The sequence below is a fragment of the Rhea pennata genome, chromosome 7 (assembly GCF_028389875.1).
Source record: "Rhea pennata isolate bPtePen1 chromosome 7, bPtePen1.pri, whole genome shotgun sequence".
In the NCBI taxonomy this organism is placed as follows: Eukaryota; Metazoa; Chordata; class Aves; order Rheiformes; family Rheidae; genus Rhea; species Rhea pennata.
Genome location: NC_084669.1, coordinates 1,598,144 through 1,615,250, shown reverse-complemented (window position 1 = coordinate 1,615,250; position 17,107 = coordinate 1,598,144). Strand labels below are relative to the sequence as shown.

General features: G+C 36.8%; 1 long non-coding RNA gene across 1 annotated transcript; it reads right to left on the bottom strand.

The window, feature by feature from the left end:
• Positions 1 to 6,176: 6,176 nt before the first annotated feature.
• On the bottom strand, positions 6,177 to 16,416 carry LOC134142974 (uncharacterized). Its single transcript, XR_009958989.1, has 3 exons — positions 16,398 to 16,416; positions 16,217 to 16,282; positions 6,177 to 6,484 (listed from the first exon to the last, which is right to left on the bottom strand). It is a non-coding gene; the product is annotated as an uncharacterized LOC134142974 (long non-coding RNA).
• Positions 16,417 to 17,107: the final 691 nt, after the last annotated feature.

Below are 17,107 nucleotides of genomic sequence, written 5' to 3'. Positions count from 1 at the left end.
TGGCCGGCTACGTGAGCCCTTCCGCGGCTTTCTCCGAGAAAGGATGCTGCAGGACACGACCTCCTGCCCTTCGCGGCTTCCTATGGATTCGTTCCCCTCCTTGGAAATCTAGGGATTGCAACAGGAAAAAAATGGCTAAAAGCAATCCCTGTGGGGTGGTCTTCTCCTTCGTGACACAGACCGGCTCTTGATGGTATTCTCTTTTTTTATTTAACTGCTTGAGATCATCTGAGAGAGGTGCTGTGGGTTGATTTAAATCAGGGAGTCAAATAACTGCATTTAATTGTGACTTAAATGAAAAAAGTGAGGAACTTCGGTTTAAGTAACTTTTTTTTTTCCTTTTCGTTTTGCTTTGCATTTTTACTTTTTTTATTCTCCTAAAGAAAGTTTTGTCCCCTTTCGGTTATGTATCGCAACTAAAATTGTCCTTGTAATAAACCAGGTGATATTTTTTGCTACGCAAAGAATACACAGCATCTGCTTGTGTCTTTAAGCAATGCTCACAAATGTACTTTTATTCAAATTCTTAATTTCTGCATTAAAAGCATTTCTCTGCTATGTTTTTATTCCTTTTTTTTGTCGCATGTTTCACACCTCATTGCCTCAAGCTATAGCATGGAAGGTGACGGGGATGCGGGAAAGGCTCAGAGCAGCAGTTCACTTTTTTGTTTTCTTGCAGGTATGACTTTTGGGTATGGGAACACCCAAGGGAGATAACAAAATATATCTGGCACTATTGTGCAGGGAGGTGTCGTGGAGGCGTAGGGCAACACTGCCTTCAGCCCTTCGCCATGCCTCCCGGCTGCAGCGGGCCGCCTCCCGCGGCTCTCCTGCCGTCCTCGCCACGAGCCGCGACGATCTGCAAGCTGTGCGCACCCGTCCGCAAAAGCACAGAATTTGGCCCTTGGTGTTCTTTCAATGTGTTTTGTTGTATGCAAATCAGGATTAGTCTCTGAACTTTGAACAGTTTGCGGCTGAGTTTATTAGAGTGCTGTGCGATGAAGTTGGATTCTCCTGGGGTCAGAGCCAGGCACTGGGAAACCTCAGTGAACATTATTTACGTTGTTAGGCAAAGTCGAGAACTTCAGACATCTGGTATTCACCACCAAAGCAGGCAATGAAAACAGAGACATATTTGTAATCATACTCAGTAGTCTTTTTATGTGAAGTAATTACTAAAATAATCTAAAGACATGGATCAGATTATTAATGAAAATTACAGCCTGCAAACTACAGTAATATACATCCCTACCTTTCATAAAGCAGACGGGAAACCGTACCGCGTAATGAATAGCCCTGGGGTTGTGCAGTGCCAGGGCTGCTGCTTTGGGATCTGTCGTCTCAGCTGCCGAGCTCCAACGGGAGCGTTAGCAGAGCCGGTGCCGCCTGCGCTGCCCCGGCAGTGGAGCTCTGCGCTTTCCATCCCACCTACTGATTTCGCTCTTCTTCACACTAACAAAACTAAATGTGAGCCATTAATGAATTCCTTTCAGCGTAAGCATTTATATGCATGTGGCTGGATAAAATCCCAAATAAGGTGGCAAGCACCCGGGCTGGTTTGCCAGGGTGGCTGCAGGAAGGCGAAGGGAAAGGCAGCTGCAGGCCCCCACCACGGGCGAGGGCTGCGCTCGGGGCGGCCTGGCCACCGCTATCAAAGCGCACATCACCCCGCGGACAAGCACGCTGGCGGCCTGGACCCCGTGGCTCGGTGGCCCAGCCAGAGCAATACCAGGCCCGTTTTTCCGCGCTGCTGAGGGCCCTGCCAAGCAGAAGCGGCTCTGTGCAGACCCGGAGCCGACTGATGGAAATCCGGATTTTCAGTTCCTGCTCCGAAAGCAGCAGCGCGCCTCAGTCGTGTCACCCGCGTCCGCTCGGAGCTGCCAGCCGCTTCAAAGGGAGCCCTGCTGGCAAAATAGCTGCAGAACTGTGTCAGTGGTTGATTTGCTCCCAAGATGTTGTCCATTTAGATAATTAATGAAGTTAAAATATTAAAATTACATTTACATAAAGCTAAGGGTAATCTGAGCGTTTTATTATTTTGTAAATGACCCCAAGTTTGTAGCACGCGTATAATCAGTCTTCCCAAACACGGAAGTACAATTTACAATCTGCTTCTTTCATTATTTATTCATACTGCTGTTGAATCATCTGCTACTCAAACATCGCAAAGCCAGAAAACTTGTTTTGACTTGTTGTGTGTCCTGTTACAACTTTTAAGGGATTTTCCCTATTGTCCAAAGTAATTTTTTGAGCGCATAGAGACATGAAGAAATTGCCCGTCAGCTTCCTGCTGCCAGTGGAAGGCATCAGTTACTCTACCTGCTGATGCCGCACTCCGCAAATGTTAAGTTTTTAACTTGTTAAGTCCAAATTATACCCAGCTGTGAGTTGCAACCAGTTATTTTACTTGGACCTATTTGGTCTTAAAGTCCATAAATAATTCCATAAATTCTGGCTCCCTCTGTGTGTTTAGGCACGTGCTACACTGTGCCCCTAAAGGGCCTGAATTATTGAGAACTGAGCAATGGCAAAAGCAGACAGCCACTATTTTCAACAGAAAGTCATGAAAAAGTGTTGATTCCTTGTCGCTGCCTTTGTGACAGCACCATGAATGATTGCAGTTAATATGAATTCATTGTCTGGCTTATTTTGGAATCAGTGTTGCTTATACATCAACATTTCTAAAAGCTTCACAGAACCTTTCTTGTGCAAGCTATTGACCTCCGACAGCTTAGTTTTATTTAAATACTTCATTCTGAACTGGCAAATAATGCCTCTGTTCAAGACAAGGAGGTTTAACAGTGAGAAGGGCGCTGAGGATGTGCCCCCGTGTCACAGGCTGCCCAGCAGCTACTCAGGACAGTGGGTCTGGGGTGCTGCGCAGTGAGGACCGAGCAGGACCGTGGCTCCGGCCGGGGCTTCCCTCCGGGGGCGAGGATGCTGGCGGTGGCTGCCACGACTGCTATGAGCAGGAGCTGTCTGGCGTAAGGTAGAGGGCACAGGTGGGCCTGAGCCGCCCTGGTGTCAGGATATGCGTGAGACATCTATTAAAGTCTAATTCATAACAACCAGGGTTTTTACCTGGCAGCTCGCTGGATGCAAATCTCATGCCCAGGAAGTATCTTGTAGTGCCAAGGTCTTAACTATTACATTTTAGGCGATCTTTTCTCTTTCTTTCTTTCCAGTATTTTTAGTTTAGCCAGTTCTGCTCCCTTTTCCAGCTGACATTTTGTCCTTCAGATATGTGAAAATACAAGTATCATGAACATCAGACACAGCATGTCTCAAAGCTTCCCTCTCAACAGAGAGGCACAAAGGGAGGAGGAAGGAAAAGCCTACATGATCTTCCACGTTCCCAAATTTTCCAACGGGCAACGCTCAGCCGGGGCGGAGGGTGGCTCAGCCCTTCCGCCATGCGCCTTGGGGCAGTGCGGGCTCACTTCGCATGGCTGCCTCCATGGATTAGGAAACACCTTTTTGCTTCTGTGGCTCTGTATTGCATCTGCAGTCTTCCTGAAACTTCACAGGCCTCTCACTGTGCAATTACAGGAGGATTTTAGTCTGATTATACATTAAAAACTCCTCTCTATAAAGAAATTCAAAAGATCAGAGACATTTTCTTTCAAGTATTACATTGAAATGTGAATGCTCCTGCTGCTTATTACAAAATGTTTCTACAAGGCACTGCTCTTAGACTTTATATTGCCATTGTTAGATTTTTTTTTCCTCTATTAAAACATTAAATCCAGGCATCTTGTTGACATCTAAGTTTCTTTTATTGAAATGTATGTTATGGAAGTTTTAATTACAGCCTGAAAAGAGTGCACAGTCACAAGCCCTTGTTATGGATTGCATTAACAGGGCTAAGAGAATCAAAATCAAACAAAAAATAAATGACATTTTTGTACTTCAGATAGGTGAAAATGTGAATGCAAATGCTATAGCTTTATTTTTTCTTATCCCCACTATTCTCTAATCTTATCAAATACACATTCCCATATTCTGAGTCAGTCTGATAAAGCAGCTTGATATAAACAGGTTGCATTAGATTTTGTAGAGCACGTTTTCCTAGTAAATCCAATTTCACAATTTTTTCTGGTGACGTATTAGCCATTCCTTAGTATATAAAATGCTCTTTGAATATTTTAAAGATTGTGTTCTACAACAAAGTGTAGCATAATGTAGTTGTCCTGTACACGATGGTTCTCCAGAAACCATTCTTTATTGAAAATGTATTATCATTTTACTGCACGCTCCTTGTTTACTCCTACGAGACACAGGTAACTGGCACTCACCGGTACGCACCTCAGCTACCATACCTGCCTGGATGCTGTGCATCTGCTCCAAAAGCTATAGCTTCTGATATTGCTGTTTGTCTGTGAATGGAGGTGTCTCAAGGTTCATAAATCTGTATGCAGTAGTATGGCTTCTCTAACAGCAATTCATTTTAATTATGTGAGACATAAAAAGACCACCTACAGATGAGACAATACAGCTGTAAGATTCTCAAGGTTACTATGGGGAATACTTCATAACTGAAGTATGTTTTCCCCAAGGAATTATACTACCATTTGATTTAATTTTTAATTTTTACATTTTAATCAAAAATAGATCAAATGGTGGTGTTACCTCCTGGGAAACATACTTCAGATATGAAGCAGTCCATGTTCCTTTTAAATATGTAAAGCTGCCATTTATGTATAACTCATGAATGACACCCTGTGTTGCAAGCAAATATCATGCAGTGATTTCTATATTGTTTCAGTAACAACACTATAATCATACACAAATATCACTACACCTGATTCTACAAAGCAAACGGTATTAAATAGTATGAACTTCAGAAGGTAATACAATATATACCTAGTACTAAATAAGATCCATCGTTTATTGAATGCAAGCACATTAGTATTGGCAGGGATCATATCCTGTAGGGTATTTGAACATCAAGCAAGTTGTTATTTAGGTTTCCAAAAATCATTATTTGAAAACTCAGATTCAGAAGCACAGTGTAATAGAGTAGAGCAAAGAACAGAGAGCAACATTTTCGAATTGGGATGCTACCATTTAGAGACCTCAGCACATACATAGTCATGGAATGGCAAATTTGTTCTTAGAAGTTGGTGAGGGCTGCTCCTTTGGTCTGAGCGTCACCTTCTGCCAAAAAACGGCCATTTGACAACCAGTCCTGGGCTGGTTGATTTTTATGTTTGAAAGCAAAACAAGACTGCCGATCTCTCCCTTGCTTATTTGTGAAAGAGTTGGGAACAACTAAGGAAGGCAGAATGACGGCAACAGATCAATCCAGATGATCTGTGACCTGAGGAAGCCCATGGCTCACCAGTAAAACTTACCATGGCTGAAAAATCTTGGAGAAGAGCAACCCGTTGGTGTAGGGCCCATTTAGGAGTGCAGTATGCTATGTTAGGTAAGGGAAACATGGGGAACCCTGGGCCACAGAGCCTTGTACAACACGTTACAACAGAGAACTTTGTTTTTCACTTTATTTTCTTCTTAGAGTTTCCAGCTATGTCTAAGAATTTTAGTTTTCTGTACAAGTCATCTTAGTAAAATATGTCTCACCAGCAATTCAAACTCCTTGTACCTATTAGACCCATGTTTACCAGTCCTTATATGCAGTTATTTTCAATAGAAGTTTCATGCAGGATAAAATGTCAAGGTGTAACTTTGAATGTTACAATTGCTGCCAGTAATCAATGCAAATATAGTATTATTAATCTGTGACTATTAATCTGCTAATATAGGATATCATATTATGTTTTCAGAAAGCATCATATTAGATTCTCAAGGAGAGCTGCCAAGGTTTTTATACCTACAGGCATTCAGTTTTCCCTAGTAACACACGCATAAACACTATTCATTTTTAAACATATTATTTTCAATAGATATTTTGCAATTACAAATTTCTTGGCTTTGCGGCCAAATACAGACTGCCTTTAAACACCCCAGATGCCAGAAATAAGGTTCTTTTTTTTAGCAGCCAAGATGAAGTAATTACTAGCAAATGAATAATTAAATGAACACTATTACCATAGTCTAAAACAACTAAACCTAGTTCAAGATGTTATACAACATGTATTTATTATTTTCATGAATAACATACTCATCCTGCCCCCTTTCACACTCACTCTTGCTACTTCAGACATCAAACCAGGCCTAATTCTCTTCAAGAGTGTTTCATCTGCTTACCTTTATACAAAATGTACAATTCTATCCAATCAAAATCCTACATTCATTCGTAAATAGAAGTTACTTTACACTCGATACATGGGGGCATATATGGTACATGTATGTAGCAAAAACAGAAAAGTAAGCAAATACCTATGCCTCCGTCTTCCCTCTCGTTGGTTTCACTACTGCCACTCCAGAGTACAACTGTTCCCTTCCCAGGGTTATAGACTGCACTGTTCGGCAAGTGTTACATTTTTCCAAGGCAGCTATTTAGAAGAATTCTTTTGTATACCTGGAATAAATGCAAGCATGTAAATAAATTAAAATATATTTATTCCTCAAGCAACTTTCATTCAATTTTTTAAAGATTTTACAGAATTGGCTATTTAAAGTGTGGGCTTTAAAATGCAGTGTATCCTGTATTTGGTTCAGCAGATGCATTCTGAGTCCTCACAAGGACTTTATGTAGGTGAATGTCCTGTACCTAAGTTTCTCATTAAGGCTTTAAATAACACACCTATGCAATACAGTGCAACACAATCTGTTTTGGGATTAGATGGACAACAAAGGCCGTTTGCACTGGCCAGCAATTGAGTACAGTAGGGGAACAGCCCACTGACACAGCTAGTGTCGAGGCCCCTACGCCTATGCTACGTGTGGTGGGAGGTTTTACTCCGGACCAGACTGTCTAGTCCACCGCACTGAACAGAAGCACCTGAAGGACCAGTCTTGGTTCAGACTCCTGTGGTCCCACGAGGGCTGGGCGTCATTTGAGGTCTGGAATGAAAATCCTCAGCTGGGCTGCTTCTGGAAGGAGCTGCTACCCAGGCACTAAAAGCATACTAAAAACTGAACCAATTCACACTAAATCGTTGGGAATTTGCTTAAAAAAAAAAAAAAAAAGAAAATCACACTGTAAGAAGTAAAATGATCATCTAAATAAAGCCATAAATTGGAATAGATCATAGCTTTGATTCACAAAGGTATCTAAGCACTTACCTTTCTACTGAAGTTTACAGGAACTTAGATCTAATCCTAAGATATTCCAACTAGAGTGAGGAAAAACAAAATAAACACAGAAATAGAGGAACATTTGGAGAATACCAAAGCTTAACTCTATTAAACCAAACCTACAGAGGAATTGCTTCATTTCAAAATATTGATTTTGCATATCATTCATATATCTGGCCAGTGAGAGGGGAAAATTCTGTGGGATATACTGTGAAAATGCCACTTTATATAATATGAACCAGAATCAGGTTTTATTTACCTTTATGCCTTCGTGTCTGCAGAACACAATTCAATTATTAATGGAATAACAAAAGAAAAACAGTCAGTTTCATACTGTAGCCAAAGTGGTGTTTAATGATTCCTCTTTTAAGGGTAACAATTTACAAAATACAAACTTAAAAATCATTTTTACTTGAATTAAAAACAGGCTGTATGTCTAATTTACTATACACACATAAATAAAGCATCAAGTTATTGTGTGTACAAAACATTATATTAATATAAAGAGCATATAAAATTTGTTAATAAAGCAAAAATCCATAGTTGTTACAAAGTGAAATTTTACAAAAATAATTTTGTGGTACTACTGCAGATTTGACACAAAATTGCTTTGAAAAAATATTTACCTGTCCAAACCTGTACTGCATTCATCTGTACCTATTACAATAGCTTTATGATTCTGACTAATGGCAAATCTTGAAACAAATGACAAATACAGTATATCTATTTAAAAAATAACGCCATTATAAATCTTCAATATATTAGATTATTTCAAGTACAATTTATTTTTACACTGGCTGATTTATAAATGCATTCTTTACTCCATTAGGAAAAAAAAAGAAACACACAAATACTTTAGCCTAAAGACTCACTTTAAAGTTTATGTACAAATGTATGAATTCTTGTTTGTAAAAAAAAATCAGCGATAATTATGATGTTTTGAAAAAGAACTGGCCAAAAACGGCAGTTAACACTTCATAATAAATAGACTAGCAGCCATTTGACAAGAACCAAAGAAAGCAGAAGCAGTGATACATGGCAGATGCTGCTTTGCCCCATAAAGAAATGAAGAGTTTGCATATGAATGTTGGCTCATGAAATGAACATCACCAGTTATTTCACATTTGGATACCTTACATAGAATATAATCAGATTTACCTCTCTATAGAGTATTTTATTTATCAGTAATAGCATTCCCAGAAAAATAAGCAAAATTGGGCCAAATTTTTGTTAGGACTTCTGGCCTCATGTAATGAACAACAATTTAGAACACTATATACAAATTACCCTTCCTCCTCCTCCTACCTTAAACTGCAGTTCCCAGATATCTTTTTTTTTTTAATGTTGTGAGTCAACTCAGGAAAAAACAGAAAGGAGCTAATTTAACAAATGCTAGACACAATATACTTGCACCAGATGAATTAAATGAATATGAGTATACACACAGACAGACAGACACACACATACACACTTGAATTCTAGTGGCACTGGAATTATTTCTTACATAGTAAAGACACCAATGCTTAATAAAAAAAGAAAAGTCAAGTTCAACATTCTCCTGAGGGGCAATACATTTTATATCAACAAACGACTGCAAAGACAAAAATGCCACTGGAAACTATCGACATTTTCAGTGTCTTTGTAATATTTGATGCTGAAGGCTAAGAGGCAAGAAACGAAGCAATGCCCACAACAAACCTAGTGTAAAATACTGATTTACTGTATGTTCAGAATGTTTCCACTCAATGTGTCCTGTCTAGTCTAAGATGACTCTTTCCATGTGTCCACTAGGGCTTATAGGTTATTGAATTAGATGCTCTCAATTGGCCCACACTGGTACTGCTGCAGTTAAGTAACTAGGGAAAATTATCCTGGAAATTGAGAAGTTAGGGATGCAAAAGTTAAAACACTTATAAAATCTGAAGGAATAGAGATATACACAGGTATCCTTTTAAATCTTTGCTAAAGAAAAGAAGCATTGCATTTCTGTATCAAAAGCTATTTCTGTATAATCACTCTTTTACTACAAACTGTGTTATGTTGCAGCACAGTAACTGCCAAGTATTTTTCGTTCCTATACTAATGCATTTTATTTACACTCAGTGTAACTACATGACAATGGTAATTGGGGTAGGCTGAAAATGAAAGGAAGCTAACTTTCTACTACTTCATCTATTTTTACATCCCCTTTTTGAGTTCATTCTCAAAACAGAGTAAATTGGTAGGTGATTTTTTTTTTAATTAAACATTATTATAGAATTGACCTTACTTATATCCTATGTAGTATCCCTGGAGAACGGAAAAAGGTTATAGTAAGAAAAAAAAAGGAAAGAAAGAAAAAAAGAAAAAAGAACTTGTGACAATTTTACTCAAGTTTAAGTTCTATAGTATAGCATTTAGATGCTTAAAATGGACATGTGAATAATGTAATTACTAATTAGCTAGTTTTGAAACCATTACATTTGCAACAATGTAAAGAACAGGCTTATGTTTATGTTGCAGATTACAGAGTAAAAGTAGTATAAAGTTTGGCTATTTTGTTGAGCTGTATAGATGCAGTAATCTCCAAGGACAGTATTGAGAGTCACTATGGACAATGTAATAAGCTACCTGCACAGTGTACAGTAACAATGAGAAGACTGATATGAAAAAATTACATTAAAATCAAACAATAGTATGACTTCATCAGCCTTCTGTAACTAAGACCAAGCCTATGATTTATGTAAGATAAGGCTTTACAAAACCAAATAGTAATTAATCTAAAAGGAGCACAATTAGAAAGAATATGATCTAAAAAACTATGGAGACCATAAGGAAAACCAACTGATTCTCGTTTTTGCCATGTTCCATACCAGATTAAAACACAGTAAGTTTAAAGCAAACAAAAAAAAGATACATGCATTGGTCCTATCTGTAAATTCTTAACATGACAAAATCTGAGTTATTTAAACAGAAAACACCCTTGTTTGATGATCCGTACACATATCATCCACCTGTATTTTAGAATTGACAACATGCTTCTCTGCTCTAACATATTATAGCAGAAAAGTTTTCCCATAATGGAGTCTGAGACTATTTTTGATATTTTCTTCTTTGTCTATCCCAAATTTTTACTATGCACTGTACTACTCATCATTATTTGTCATACATTTTACTCAATGAAGCACACCAAGTTTTGAGTTATTCTGCAGTAACTAACCTTTCAGATACTTTCCAGGCTTTTACCTTTAACCAACTATTTGAGCTCTTAACAATACAGAAATTGATGCCAGTCCTTTTTTTTTTTTTTTTTTTTTTTTGGCTCCTATTATCACCTGTATTTTTAAAAAAACAAGGTTTGGAAAATTTTGTAAAAATGATTTGTTGATTTGTCCACAATATATGAACTAGTCACATTAGTAAGAAATGTGTACTTTTGGAGTAAACATCAGTCTCTTCAGAATACATTTTGTATTACTACTTTGCACTAATTGATAAAACTCTGATTGCAATATATGTGAATTTACTTATGCACCACTATCTTTTCAAGTCAGGATAAGTTCCTTTATACTTTGGATAGACACTACAGCATTTATCAATCTGTATTGGGAGCAGGAGGATTCAGGACAAGTCTCGTATCTTCAAGGTAACAGCGCTGATGCAACTTTTAAAAATCACTGTGTTTCTTACAGACCTGATCTTTGATCGTATTGTACTTTTTTTTTTTTTTTTAACTGAACAAAGTTTTGAAGTGTTTGAAATATTTCATGCCTGAAAGGATTTATTTTCAATGTAACTAAACTTTATAATGGTTTGGAAGAAATTTATTTTTTCCTAACAAATGCTTTGGACGCCAATTTACTGCAGCTCTGTTTTATAAACTGATTTCCTCATCTGTCATTTATATGAATTCAATATTTATACGATATTAGTTTATTTAGGAAGAAAATCTTCTTGCTAACAGTCAACTCAGTGCCAGCTACCATTCCACATACAATATGGAAAGCATTCTAGGATTATGAAAAAAAACCCTTCGTCTAAGCGTTCTATAGCCTAGTAAACCCTGTCTCTAAAGACCTGTCACTAACTTGTGACTTTGGAGCTACTATTTTCATTTGAACTGGTTCCTAGCTGCTCTCCAAACAGGAGAAGCCAAATGCTGTTATGACAGTCATATTTGTTTTGGGTTGAACTGTACCTGAATGCTGAGCGGCAGCGAGGCACAGCTGTAGCTCAGCAGTTCTCCAGGCAGTGGGTATGGCTTTCTTTGCAGTATTTGGGAGGTAACAGCAATTTGCCTCTAATGCAGAGGGTTAACATACTGCCTGTTGATTCCGAGCTTTCAGAATGCTTCTGCTTGTCCCAGAGCCTCCACTGAAGTGTCAAACCCAAACACCACAACTCAGCAATCTTAGCAAGTCTAAAACTCTGAAAATGTTTAAAAATTATATAGTCATAAATACTAGAAAATTGTAGATGAAATGGTTTGTGGTAAGCCAGCTAAAGCATGCTGGCTAACAAGTTCAAGACCTTTCAAACAAAGGGATTGGATCTAATATCACAATAATGGGAAAGACAGATTCATGGAATGTCAGATGGTATCTTTAACAACTTTGAGAGCACCACATAGAGCTTAATTACCATTCATTTCCATTAGAGAGTTGTTCAAATAATTTTGTTTCTTCTATTAACTGCTTATCTGCCACGTTCACACATTGTGTTTGTTATAAAAAATTGAAGTTTAATATATAAGATACCTGACTTGGATGTATATTTGGGGATTTCAAAATGTGTAGGCTTCAACAGAACTTTTAATGTTCTTTGTATATGTGCAAAGCTGCATAACTCTTATCTCTGAGACTGAAAAGAGTCCTCCCATTTCTGCCCACCTATATACAGCTCAGGTATAACTGTAGGCCCTGTATCTATGTAAATACAAGGATCGCTCCCCAAGTCAATCAGGGAGACCACACAAGAGAGACAGAAAAATGTCTTGTATCAACACTGCCTTTGGCCCAGCCCCAGGTAAGGACTGGGCCAAAAGCTAAATCAGCAAGATTACCTAAAAAGTTAAACCAAGCTTAGTGTCACTTTTTTCACATATTGAGCTATCTTAAAAGCAGAAGTATATTTCAAGTGTAAAAACAATGATGTACAGAATAGTGCAATGAAAGAATAACACATACAGCAAACTGCTATATGCTAAATAACACACATAAAATCATGTCATTAGCAGAATGGATGTGCAGATATCCAGCAGTACAGTGTTCACACATGCATCCTTAGAATGCAAAAAGAGTGTTGCTGATTTGCCATCTCTCAGTTTTTAGAAGCCCAGAATATGGTTGAAGTGTCCCTGAAATGACAAAGTTCCATGTCATTTAAATAATTAGCTGATTAAAAACTTTTCTTCTTAATTCTTCCAATTATGTATGTTTTCAAACTTTTTTTTTTTTAAAAAGATACTGTGCAACAGTTCCCCTGAAAGCATCACAAACATTCCCTTTCTCCCTGAAGAACTCGTGGATAATTATAGAAGTCTGGAGAGTAAAGAGAATTCTCAATGTAATCTGTATGAGCAGCATGACTGAAGTTTTGCACATCAGGTTAAACTATGCCCAAAAAGAACACAAACAATTTTAGCATCATACAGATATCCATAGCACACCAGATGTTTTACTTTATTTAACTACTAAGCATTTAAAGAATTTGAGGATAGAACAGAAATTTATTTTCTGATTAAACTGTGATACAAACAAATGCAAACTTGAGTTTTAAATAACATCTGTTAAAGTTTTGTATCAGTTAAAAAAATGTATTCATAGTATTACTTTTAAAACAAGAAAATTCACCTTTAGTTATCATGTAACACAGGAAAATCTTAAGAATGATGGTGTTTCCCCCACCAAAATCCTATCTAGCTTCCTTCTTTTCTACTTAGCACTTCTTCTAAGTCCTTGCATAAATAGTCAGCAACATTAGTCTAACAAAAGCTTATAAAATTTCCAAGCATTGAAGGAGTACTCTTTTTTTGCAGTTCAGGTTTAATACAATTCTATCATTCCTTCTAAAACGTGGTAGTCATAAAATGTAGGAAAGAGACCTAAGGATTAAGAGAGCAAACCATAATGATAATGATACTGCATTTAAATATATATTGAAGTCCAGAGTACTTACAGTACTGAAACAGACTTAAATGCGTTTGGGAATGCTGATTCTAGTGAAGTTACTCACATGACCTATTAGCTCTATAAATATTAGGACTTCTTGATGCAAAATACAATGCTGATGAGACTACCTACAGCCATGAAAAACTGTTTTAGTTGAATATGCTACATGTTTAACAAGTTCCAGTTTGGATGCTTTATTTATTTGAATTTCCCTATCATCTGTAGAAAACATCTTTTTATCAGAATTTTAACACTGTTATTGATTATGAAAATAAATGGCAACATTATTAATCTTTTTCTGCCTCTAAGCTAATGTTAGTTTTAGTTGTTCTGCATGGTTTCCATGAAGTATTAAGTAGTGTGACAATCTCTGATTTTCCTGAAGTGAAATATTATCTTTTTTTATCTGAGCTAATACCAGTTTACTAAGCACTATCTGCTTAATATAAGCTTTGTATTATTTTAAGAATGAAGCTAATTTACTTCTCACCAGATTTATCCAAGTAAAACTGTATCATTTGTTATAATGGCCACAAATAACTGATTACCCAAAGAGATCACAATGAACAAATCTGTATGATCAATTCATCACCCATAGGTAGAGAGTTATGAGCAAATTATGCTCTGAATGCAAACACACACAAGCCAGCTTATATGAGGATGATCTTATGAGCTCAACACAACATGAACTCAGCTATGCTGAAACACAATTCCAGATGCTCTTTGTGTGGCATTACGTCCAAATTAGTAAACTTTCCTAACTGGAACTGGGAGCCAAAGAGAGCCTCTCTTCTCTGCAAGAGCAAGCTATCAGTGCAGAAGCAGTCATATTTTTGTTTTACACAGTTTAGAAAACTGAATAAATACACTAATTTCCTTATTCCATTACCAAACACTATATTTTAATCCTTAAACTCCAATCTGTATCTGACATTATGCTTTTCTGTAACAGACACAGATAAACTCTTCCCCTATAACAAGGCACATAGATGAAACTGATTTCCATGGATTCAATCATATTGAAAAAAAAATGCTTTGAGTAAAGCATTTTCCCACTTCAAATCAATGATATGCGGCGAATCTAGCAAGAAGCTCTACAAGGGCTTCAGACTTTTCTAACAATAACTTCAGATGACGTACTGAAAGCACAAAAAGAGTCAAGTAAAATAATGGTTCAGTTTTAAGGAATCCAATTTTTACTGTGTAAAGCTAACAAATTGTTTTCCTTAATCCTTATAACAGTAGCTTATCTCACAAACCAGAAAACATTTAAAGTGATCAGAGTAAAAGTCATCTGTTATACTCAACTTAAACACATTGATGCTTGCACAAGAGGTGAATTTTACCGTCCAAGTTATCTGGCTTTGTATTTTTGATCACATGTTCACTAATTAGCCATAAGAAGAATAATACTTCAGGCTAATCTGACTTAAAATAGAAATGGTGTTATCTGAAATAAATATATTTATATTCATATTACAAAAAAATGAGTCACAACTTTCCAAAATTAACCAGTCAGCATTAAAGAGTAATTTTACAAACTATAATATAGTCATTGCAGTTCTGCAATATAAAAAAAATGACTTCCAAATGTGCCAACTTGGGCTTCAATCCCAAGATGCTCTTTAAGATCTCCAGGCCCTCAAAATGTTAACACATTTGAACAAATACATTTGAAAAGTCCAAACTTGATAATTCAAATATGTGGTCACACTGATTTCTATATTCCTACAGTCAGCCATGTATTCTATTTTGTTTTTAAGAGATGAGTAGAAATAAATCATCATAGACAGTAAAAGTCTTTTTAGTCACAACTCCTTATGAGAGCAACCTAAGTTCTTACAGCATTCAATGGGAATTTTGCTATCAATTCCATCAGATCAAAGATTTTGCTATAAAGATTCAGTCTTTTAAAAGAAATGCAAGGCAGTCCTCAAAACTTTCCTTGGTTTTGGCTCTCTAAAGAATCCCCTACGATGGTTCAAAAGGATGTAGAGGATTCAAACAGAAGTTATGTTACCTCACAGTTTGAGAGACTTCCTAAATGCTTGTTAGACAATTTGCATGAAAAAAATGAAACCGTAAGAACATCATAATCTCTTTCACTGTTTCTCGGACAGGATCCTTTGAAGGCTTTAGCCTTTTATCCCGGGAAAAGGGAATGGTTAAGATCATCTGTTAGTGGGAGAGTCTAGTGCTGCTCCTGCAGTATTAGAACATATTACATTCTGCCAAACCACAGCTGTGACTACAGCCTACATAAATACATAAACATAAAAACTGTAGATTTCAGCTAGCTTACTTGGATATCAAAGGGAGTCTAAGTGTAGCAGCACTGAATTCAGCACTATTCAACTGTCCAAACACTTGCCTTGTTTTTCAGAAAACTGAAGTCATCTGTGCCATTAGTTCTTTAGCTAACTACTTTAAAACTAACGCAAGTATGTCTACGGTGTAATATTTTTAGGCTGCTATATTTTTTGGCATGGAAGTATCAAGTTGGAGGGAAAAAAAAGTAGATAGAATGGAATTCCTGAATATGTTATCATCAGATAAATCAAGATAGATATAGAGTAGAGGAAATTGTACGTTCTTGTGGGCTTTAGTTACTTCCTAAACTCTGCTTTTTAGAGTGAATTTGAAAAATTTATTTGCAATCTCTATATTTTCCAATTGATGCTGGAAATATTAGTTTGTACTCTGCTGGCATGCCTCAGAAGCACTAAATCAATCTGCCTTCTTTTATTTACATGCTTTATTCCTGAAAATGTAATTGCGGTTTTTATTAACTTTATGTTTTATGGATCTAATACTTAAGAACAAGTCTATCTTTTATGTCATGGAAAGAAGGTTAATATACTTACAGATTCTCCAGCGATACATCTTGGGCAAGGCTGGGCAGTACCTCTGCTTCCATGGTTTTCAAAAATCTAATTAACAAAAACACATACAAAACCATCAGAAAAGCAATTACTTGCAATTTTATTATAAAGCATATTTTAAATATATTATAATAAACAGATGTTGTTGATGATGTAAACGTACCATTGAATCTTGATTTGTCTTTGCAGCTTGAGGAACACAGTCAGTGGAGACTTTCTGTTTAGAATCCAGATCCATAGCACAATCAATAAAGCAAACGTCAGCCTCACTTGGAATGGTTTCTAACTGCTTGCATACTCGCTTCTGAAAGAATTAAAAGCAGTATTTACATATCTTGGCAAGGTATAGGCCACTGAATGTAAGTTTTTAGTATTTTTATTGTTTATGACTGATAGAGATTCCACTCTATTTCTATCCATTCCACTAGAATATCTCGTATGTAGAATAATGCCTAGCAGACACTAGTCCAAAACTTAAAAAGTTTGTATCTAACTCTGTGCCTCATGCAGGATGAGCAGGGATGTCTGTAGATAACACTAAATGTCTCTGTGCCTCAGTTATATAAAATAGATATAAAATGCCACTGGGAAAGGAAGAAACAAGGATATACTTCACCATGCATTAGTGTATAATTTAGGATGTGGCTTATCAAAGGAGCGGATCATGGGAAGTTGTGTGAAACTGCTAATTAAATCAAGGAAACGGAAGGAAAACCCTGAAGCTAAGTCAGACAGTTTTGAAGATGTAATTTGTAATTATTTCTTCACATCTTTTTTCTGAATATTGTCACCTTTTTAAAGCTTCCCATTGCTATAAAATAAATTAACTTTCTACTTTTTACTTGAACTGTTATCTAGTATTGAATGACTACA